Source organism: Rhineura floridana, chromosome 9, assembly GCF_030035675.1.
Source record: "Rhineura floridana isolate rRhiFlo1 chromosome 9, rRhiFlo1.hap2, whole genome shotgun sequence".
Lineage (NCBI taxonomy): Eukaryota > Metazoa > Chordata > Lepidosauria > Squamata > Rhineuridae > Rhineura > Rhineura floridana.
Window position 1 is genome coordinate 89,340,779 of NC_084488.1, and position 9,581 is coordinate 89,350,359.

Sequence of the window (9,581 nt, forward strand, 5' to 3'; positions counted from 1 at the left end):
TGTAGAGCCGGCAGAAGGGGGGCCGGCGGAGGAGGAGCTGGCAGAAAGCTGCGTGGGATCCTCCTCCTGCTTGGGAGCCAGTGGCTTGGCTGAACGCTAGCTCCATTGGGAGTTCTGTGCATGAGCTGGCCAGAAAGCACTGGCTCCCATGAACAGGCCTCCTGGGGCGTAAGCGCAGCCCATAGGCCACCATGGAAATATTTTTACTGTGCCAGCCTTTTGGCCGGTGGAGATTCCAGGCGGATCGGGACCTGGGGGAGGGCTCCAAACAGGAGGAGGATCTTGCTCAAGTCTCCTCCTGGGGCTTTGCTTCCGCCACTCCTCTGGAACACCCTGTTTGCGGAGCTTCCCCCTTCCCCCTGTCCACCAGGCTGGTCATCCCTGGGAGACCCACTGGTGGCGCCGGTAGGCTCCTGGCAGCACTGCTGCTCAACTGCAATAGAGGGCTGCTGCTGGCAGGGGCTGGCACAGCCAAGCAGTGCCAGGAGCCTGCCAGCGCCGCCAGGGGGGCTGCAGCATCCAACTCCCCCCAGTCCGGCAGAAAGGTGAGTTGGATTGTGCCCCTACTAACTATATTTGCCTGACTGCAGTGATGAACTGGATGAGGCTGAATAAGCTGAAACTAAATCCAGACAAAACTAAATCCAGACAAAACAGAAGTGCTTCTAGTTAGCCGGAAGACTATCTGGAAATAGGGAACTTACCAGTGTTGGATGGGGTTACACTCCCCCTGAAGACCCAGGTTTGCAGTTTGGGTGTACTTCTGGATTCGGCCTTGAACCTGGAAGCCCAGGTTTTGGCGGTATCCAGAAGTGCTTTTGCCCAGTTAAAACTGGTCCGCCAACTGCGCCCGTTTCTGGAGATTTCTGACCTAACGAAAGTAACACATGCCTTGGTTACATCCCAGTTGGATTACTGCAACGCGCTGTATACAGGACTACCCTTGAGAACAGCCCGGCAGCTTAAATTGGTTCAAAGAGCAGCTGCTAGAATGCTAACAGGAGCTGGCTTGTGAGCCCATACAACCCCACTCTTACAACAGCTACACTGGCTACCAATCTACTACCGAGCTCATTTCAAGGTATTAGTTTTAACTTTTAAAGCCTTACACGGCTTGGGCCCTCTCTATCTATCGAATCGTATATCTTTTTATGAACCCTCTCGGCTCCTGAGATCCTCTATGGACCCTGGTCTTATGATCCCTCCATTTTCTCTAATTCACCAGATGGGCACTAGAAACAAAGCTTTTTCGGTGGTTGCCCCTACACCTTGGAATGCTCTACCGATGGAGGTACGATTGTCCCCCTCTCTTGCAACTTTTCACCGTCAGGTCAAAACGTTTTTATTTAGCCAAGCTTTTAATTGTAATGTATAGATTCGTTTTAGAAATTTTAATTTGTTCGGACTAATTTTATAACCATGTTTTTATTATGGTATTTTTAATTTGTTTATATGACTGTAGTTTTTGTACGCCGCTCAGAATTCTTCGGAAATAGAGCGGGATATAAATGTATTAAAAAAAAAATTTTTTTTAAAACATTTTGTACTGTTTGTATTTTATTTTTATTATCATTTTGTGTTTTGTTGTAAGCCACCTCAAAAGAGGTTATTCTCAAAGGCAGCATGTAAATACATAGCTAAATACCTGGGAAGGCCTTCCTTAGTACTATGTATCTATAGGTTACATCCAATGTTAGTCCTACACAGAGCAGACCCACTTAAATTAATAGACATGACTAACTCTGAGTAGAACTTAGCAGGATACAACCTCATGCCTCCTTAACAAGATCAGTTTTTGTATACATTCAGACAGCACTTTATTCCATTTTGACGATGTTTCCTTACCTGCTAATTTTTGTGTTTTATGTGATCTTTCACATAATGTAAAAGCCACTTCTGGAAATCTAGTGGAATCAAGTGGAAGTTTAGTGCTCATTTATTGTGAATTGCTAAAAAAAAAAAAAATTGCAGCCCTGTTAATCTGGAAAATTGCAGGAGTTTGGTGCTTTATTTCTCTCACAGTTTTGTTGAGATCATACCCTGCTACTCATATAAAAAAAAATTGTGGTGGTATTCTGGCATCCAGAAGTGCTCATGTCCATAAGGGAAGGGTGACATGTCTGATGATATCTGCTGTTGTTATGTCACATCATGGCCACTGGCGTAAATGAAATTTAGCACAATATGATGGTATATTGATGAAAAAAACACCACAGTTCCATAACGCACCAGGTTCTGCAGTGGGAAATGAACATTAGAAATCGGGACAGAAGCACTAGCATAATCATGAAAAATAATGAAATGAGCCCCATGTCTGAATGCAGCTTTATTCCCTTTGACAATTGTAGCTTCAAATGATATATTTACAAGCTTTAGATTTATTTCAGTTGTATACCACTTAAGTTATTTTATTATTTATTAAAACATCTCACCTTTCTGCCTCAATATGCGGCACTCAAGGCATCTTACAACATGATAGAAAATAATCAAAATTCATATTGATAAAATATACAACTAAAAAGAAAAACCAAAAACAAACCATTAACCCCACTCCTAATCAACAGATAATATAAACCAAATAAAAACAATAACAAGGAATGTAGCAGGCTTCAGACATGACAAAGGCCCACCAAAACAAAAAAAACGAGTTATAACTTGAATGTCATCAGGGAGGGAGCTAAAGAGAAAGAGCTATTGTGCTCACATCCTGTTTGTGGGCCTCTCAGAAGCATCTGGTAGTCCATTGTGAGATACAGGATTGTGGACAAGAACAGCCTTTGGTCTGATCCAGAAAGGTTCTTATGTCATCACAGAGCAGAGCATTCTAAAGCCATGGCACAGCAACAGAGAGGCCTACCTTGTGTCCATGCCCAATGAATCTCAGATATTGTTGGCAATAGGGCCTCACCAAAGACTCAGCAGGTTCATATGGTATCCCAGCCATAAGCTGTTTGATTTTTAAAGGTAATGACCAATACATGAACTGAGGCTGGAAACAAACTGGATGCCCATGAAGGTGGTTCAGTAATGGAATCACATGATTTAAATAACTGGCTCTAGTCAAAAGATGTGCAGTCACATTCTGGACCACCTGAAGATTCCTGGCGCTCTTCAAAGCCAGCCCTATTATTGCCATCCTTTATTGGCATAACCATGGCTAGAAATGTCTTGTCCAGAAGCAGGTGCAGCTGGCACCCAGGAGTAAATCTGGATCCGAGTAGTCCCAATGTGTGTGAACCTGATTCTTTAAGGGGAGTACACTCTATTCAAAACAGGTTGTATCTCCAGTAGTGGATTGGAAGTACTACAGATCAAGTGCTCTTCAATCATGGCTTTCCCCGAAGAATCATGGGAACAACAGTTTGATGAGGATGCTGATAATAAGAGTTCCTTAGCTCCCTTCACAGAGTGACTACAGTTCCCACCATACTTGCAGAAACAGAATGGCTTCAGAACGAAATTTAGAAATCATGGGCTGTAAGGAAATGCATACATACCATTGAGTAGTTGGTTGAGTCTGTCTGCCTTACTTGCAGAAAGCTCCCACTGAATCCACAGGAGATGTGAGCTTATTTATTGCATTTATCTGTTTTAAATGTAATGGAACTTTTGGCAGCTGAAAATTAGGAGACTCAGAGAAGCCTATGCAAATAAGCTGTCAAAGTAGTCTCACCCTATTTATGTTTGTTGAAACATGTCCCATTATTTTTAAGCTTGGGCATATTCAAGATCAGTATCTGAATGAACACTTTTTGGGAAGATGATAGGATCTTGGCAGAGAGGCACTTGTCAGCATGGATTGCTTGCGGGGCTTTGGTTGTACTGATTATTCTGTTTTGGAGCTGTGCAAATTGGATGCATCTTCCCACAGCCCTGGGATCAAATGGGAGACATATGACATAAAAAAATGCCTACAGCACTGACATAACAGGGGTGTGTCTCACAGGAACACAATTAACTCATTTGGATTACTGCAAAGTGTTATATGTGAAGCTACATTTGAAAGTGGCCCAGAAGCTTCAGCTAGTCCAGCAGAGGGCAGAAAATTTATTAATGGAGAATGCATGATTTGAATGTATGAGATCAGTGCTTCATCATCTGTACTGACTCTCAGCTAGGGATGGCAGAGACGTTTGGTTCAGACCACATTTTAATGTGAACTTACATAATTCACATTTCCCAAAACAATATGTGAACTGAAAAGCAAATTTCCTTCAAAAATCACATTTCTCTGAATTTTGTGCTGGAGTTCTCCAACCAAATAATGTGCACAAAATTGTGTATATTGGGGTAAAGTATGCATAAAAATGCTTATATTTCTGAAAATAACATACAAAAATGCATTATATTAGGGAAAAATGCTTGTAATAATGTACATATTAGGCAGAATTTCATACAAAATTGTGTGTATATTAGGAGATATGCACACTAAAATGCTGTAATGTTTTTTCATAATAAATAAATAAATTCACAAACTGATGCTGAAATATGGCAAACTGAATTTAGGATGGGAAAAATAGGAAATGGAGAGAAACCAAGTTTGACAAATTCATCCCAGCCCATTTCCAGAATGAATCCAAAGTACTGGTTTTGACATTTAAAGCCCTTAATTAATTGGGACCAAGGATCCCAAGAAGGTTTGTCTCCTCCCACATATATCTAACCAGACCCTGAGATTGTTGTCACCAAAATGCTACTCTTCTTCAAAATTCACACTTCTCCAAAGTTTACAGTGCAGTTCTCCAATCAAGGAATGGTTACAAAAGCATGCAAAATACATATGTAAAAATCACATACAAATTACATTCTAGTAGGGGAAATTGCTTGCAAAAATGCATATACTAGGCAATGGTGTACAAAAATGTGCACATTAGGATAAGTGCACAAAAGTGTATATGAATTTTTATGCAGTCTTTTTTTTTTTAAAAAAAGGAGCCACGGATCGCGGGACAAGAGCTTCCGAACCGCCCGCCACCCCCCCGCTTCACTTACCTTTTTCTCTGCTGTTTTTTGCGGTTTGCCATCAATCAAGATGGTGGCCGAGGTTTCCCTAAGGGGCTGAAGCCTCTGCCGCCATCTTGGTTGATGGCACACATGCGTGCTACACGTGCACATTGCTGCCATCAACCAAGATGGCAGCAGAGGCTTCAGCCCCTTAGGGAAACCTCGGCCGCCATCTTGATTGATGGCAAATCTGCGCACGCAGTGCACGCAGCTGCAAAAAAAGTGGAAAGGTAGGTGAAGCGGAGGGGATGGGATGGGATGGGACGGGGCGGCGGGCAGCTCAGAATCAGCCTAGGGGCCCACCTCAGCTTAATCCGGCCCTGCCTAGCTTCTAAAATGCTCCTATGTCTTCAGCCTATTTGTAGCTCTCACTTTAATCCTCAAAGCCATTCATCCTAATTTCAGATGCATGAGGGCTGGTGAGAAGAAAGACAGCCTACACATGCTCAAATACATTCTACTACATTATTATCTCATATGTCTAATTGGTAGGGGTTATGCCTTGGCACTGAAAATAGGATCTGAGGTCCCTGAGCCCCAGTTCAACAATGCTATGGAGATGGCCAAATTGTGCTGTTGTTATCTGTTGTTCCTGTAACATCTTGTGCAGCTTCATTAATCTTCCACATGATTGAGAGAGGGAAAACAGGAGGGAAAATTTGTCAGCCATCTTCTCTAGCCTCACTCAGGGCTGGCCCTACCATTAAGGAGAACAAGGTGACCACCACAGGCAGGTGACATTGGGTATTATGAAAGTGCAAAAAATTGCTATTTAATGTATTACTATTTAACTCCCAGGGAGAGGCGCTTGTGGGATTTTCTGTCTCGGGTGCCAAGAACAATGTAGCCAGCCTTGGGTACTATGACTTTGGCAGGGGGAGGGGGGTTCTACTTCAGGCAGCAAAATCTCTTGAACTGACCCCGATTCCACTAGATGTCAAGACCCCCACTGGGTGAGAGTGGACGTGCGGGGGGCAAGACAGAGGATGAGGACTCAGACTGGGACGAATCACTTGGGGAGGGGGCTGGCAGCAGAATGGACTTAGAGGGCACCCAACCCCTGTCTTGGACTCTATAGGCCCTGCAACTCCAGACCCCCATATGGGAGCTCAGCCAGGCCCATCAGACACTTCCTAGCTAGGAACACCTCCACTTCCCCTGCCTGAACTGACAGTTAGCAGCCTCCACTCTGTTGGAGGGGGAAGACAAAAGACTGGGTGAAGTGCCAGCTTTGTCCCACTTTCACAGACGCTCGAAGCAGGAAATTCAACAGACTCAACTAAGGAGGAGCCTCCGTTTGTGCACATGCTCCCAACCTACTTAAGCAGACTCGGGGGGGGACCCAGTTGCTGAGTCAATGTTTGTAGTTGCGAAGTCATGCTTAGCTAGTGGTGGAGAGAAACCTCCTAGAAAGAGTAGTTAGTTTCATGAGGTGCTCTGCATTGCAACTGTCTATTACTTTACAGTAATAAAAAGAAAAAGCACCACTGTCGAATTTGAGTGTCTCATCTATGGGCAGGACACTAGAGACGTGAATTTGACCCACTGATCTGCTATTGCTAGAATAACTCATGGTGAAGCTGCCACTCCTCTTTTCCCCTCATTGTTTCCAGATCCAGAAGGAGGCAAACAGCAGGGAGAAGATCTGAGAAGACACATTATTAACGCAGATGGCAGGTGATATTGGGTATCATGAAAGTGCAGTAAATAGACAATAGTACATGGGAATACACCTGCCAAATGTCTTCCCTTATGAGCTTTTTGCATGAAACAGAAATCAGGAGTGAGTTCTGCTTCCAATTTGCCTGCTTCTTTTGTAATAACTGAAAATAGAAGATGTTGTGGAAAAACACATTTGGATACAGATGTGCTTGAAATTCCAGTGGTCGGCTTCCAAACATTTGTATCAGTGAAAAAAATGTAGATACTTGTGTGACTTCTTACAATATGGATAAATATATTCTTACCTAGCTTTTTCATAACTTGTAGTTATAGTTATAAGAAGGGGTAGGTAGCTTGTCCTTCCTTCTTATTATGAATACCCACTTTTGTGCTTCTTTTGTCTCAGAAGAACCACTATTTGTAGCTACACTATTTGCAGATATCTTATCCCAGTCTGCATCTTTACTGGAATTGTTTTTAAAGATTTTTTTCAGGATGTTATATTTTTAAGGATTTTTAAAGATGTTTTTGTTTTTAAGATGTTTGGATGAACCCAGCTGATCAATGACTTTGAAGAAGACTGTAAGAAGATCGCTGCTGCCTCTGGAGCCTCCCTCCCGAAACAGTTCTTCATGGCTCAGATCTTTAAGGAAATGACGGAAGGAGAGACTTCCAACTACCCTCTCCTGCGGGCAGCTGTGACGCTCAGAAACCATGGTAAAGGGTTCCTCCACTCTGTAAGGGGCTGCTGGCGGACAAGCCTGTGCCTCCTATGATTTAGCACTGTATTTGCTGGAGTGATTCATAACACAGATATTTTTATAGCTTTGTTTTTAAATGAGCTTAGAAGAAGCTGTTTGTTTATGTATACCCTACCCCAAGAAGCCCGCTCTGGTCCCTCCCTGAGGGTTTTCAGAGATTTTTTTAAACCATCTTGTTCTTGAGAGCCAGGAACTGATGGGAGAGCCCGAGACTGTTTTTATGTCTTTTATGTTAATTGTTACTTTTTAGTCCCTTTAGCACCACTCCCATATATATATATATATATATATATATATATATAGTATTTCATGTATTTTAATTGTATTTTATGTATTTTAATTTACTCTAACGTTTTTGTGTTTTTTATTGTGTACAATCTTATTATGTATGTGTGCAATTTTATTGTAAGCTGCCCTGAGTGCCCTGTTGTAGGGTAGAAGGGCGGGATAGAAATAAATAAATAAATAAATGTTTTATTTTTCAGATGCTTTTAGTGTTTTATCATCTGTTTGCTGCCCTAGACTCTCTTTGGGAGAAAGGGTGGGATATAAATTTAATAATAAATAAATAAAAACTTGCAGCTGCTTTTGAACAACTCACACAGCACAATATGGTATGAAGGGAGATACATATATTCTGCGGCAGAGTTATCCTGACTTGCTAAGCCTTAGCAGCTTGCTGTAGCCAGGATGGGAAATATGTATGAAATCTTTATCTTTTTTAAATGTTGGATTCTGCCCTTCCTCTGCAGTAAACTGTAATGAGGAATAAAATATTGGAGATTGTTAATCTTTGATTCACCTCAGTGAATCAGAGTTTGGAAAAACCTGCAAAGATTCCTGTGAAAACAGCCTCTCTGTGACCTCTGAGTAGCTACATATCTTGAAAGCCTGATACAGACTTCCTCACTCTTATGAAAATTTGGGGAATGTCGCCCATTAAGAAGCAGGTGCTCCTTTCAAACAAAGAAATAGTCTGCAGAATGTTTATGATAGTCTTAACTTTTAGGAGGAGACAGGATAGTGATTATCTGAAACATCAGGAATGTACACTAGGGAGATTGCAATCATTATCTGGGAATTCATCGAGGAATGGTTTCTGGGGAAAAACAGATTCCTTGATCAGTGATCCTAAACTCTTTCATTGTTCTTATTTGTCACATCTGCAGCTTCCTGGTCACAATTACATTGGGGTTAGTTCAGTTAGAGCAGGTATAAGATATGAGGGTTTTGAAGGGGTGGACAGTTCCTCTTTTTGGAGGGCTCCAAGGGCTGCCTTACTTACCAACGCACTCCAGCATCATTGGGACAAAAGCTGAGCTTCAGAGTTCTTTCAAATCTAGCGCTGGCTGCGCAAGGGTGAAACTCTGGCTCATTGGGCTAAATAAGAAAGTTTCTCTCTCAGCCTTAGACTCACAGCAAATCTTCAGGAAAGGTATACACAACTTCTGGGCTCCTTTCTTTCCTTTTTCTTTCTGTGTGGGTGAACTGAACTCTGAAAGTGATCATAGGTTTAGTCTCTTTGCTTTAGTCTATCTAGTGTTGCTGAAAGAATGAATAACAGTTAGGATGCTGCTCATTGTTCATTGTAATTGTAAACTGCAATATTTTTCCTTGTTTCTTCTCTTAATAACACCACTCTTTATTTTACCTTCGCTCTGTGTTATTGGGTTAAGATCAGATATATACACGCTTTAGGGGTGACATGCAGGTAACTCCCTGAAAAGGTTTCACTGCCCTCACAATAGGGGAACTTGTATTTCTAGTGAGCTATGCTTCTGAGAGCCTATGACCATACTACCCTGAACAAGCCTGATGTCGTCTGATCTCGTAAGCTAAGCAGGGTCAGGCCTGGTTAATACTTGGATGGGAGACTGTCTGAGAATACCAGGTGCCATAGGCTTAGAGGAAGGCAATGATAAACCACCTGTGAATACCTCTTACCATGAAAACCTTATGAATATATCCAAAAGGTTCATAGGGTCGCCATAAGTTGTAATCGACTTGAAGGCATATACCAACAACAATGCTCATGAGGAAGTCCAAGGTCCATTCATAGCAAAACAGAATAGTCCAGCTCCCAGACACATCAAGGGAATGAAGGGGCATAGGACCCTGTGGATCCCTGAGTGTCCCAGCACACTCTGAAATGCC

General features: G+C 42.3%; 1 pseudogene; it reads left to right on the forward strand.

Annotated features, from left to right (window-relative positions):
• Positions 1-9,211: 9,211 nt before the first annotated feature.
• LOC133364648 (5S ribosomal RNA) lies at positions 9,212-9,330 on the forward strand (annotated as a pseudogene).
• Positions 9,331-9,581: the final 251 nt, after the last annotated feature.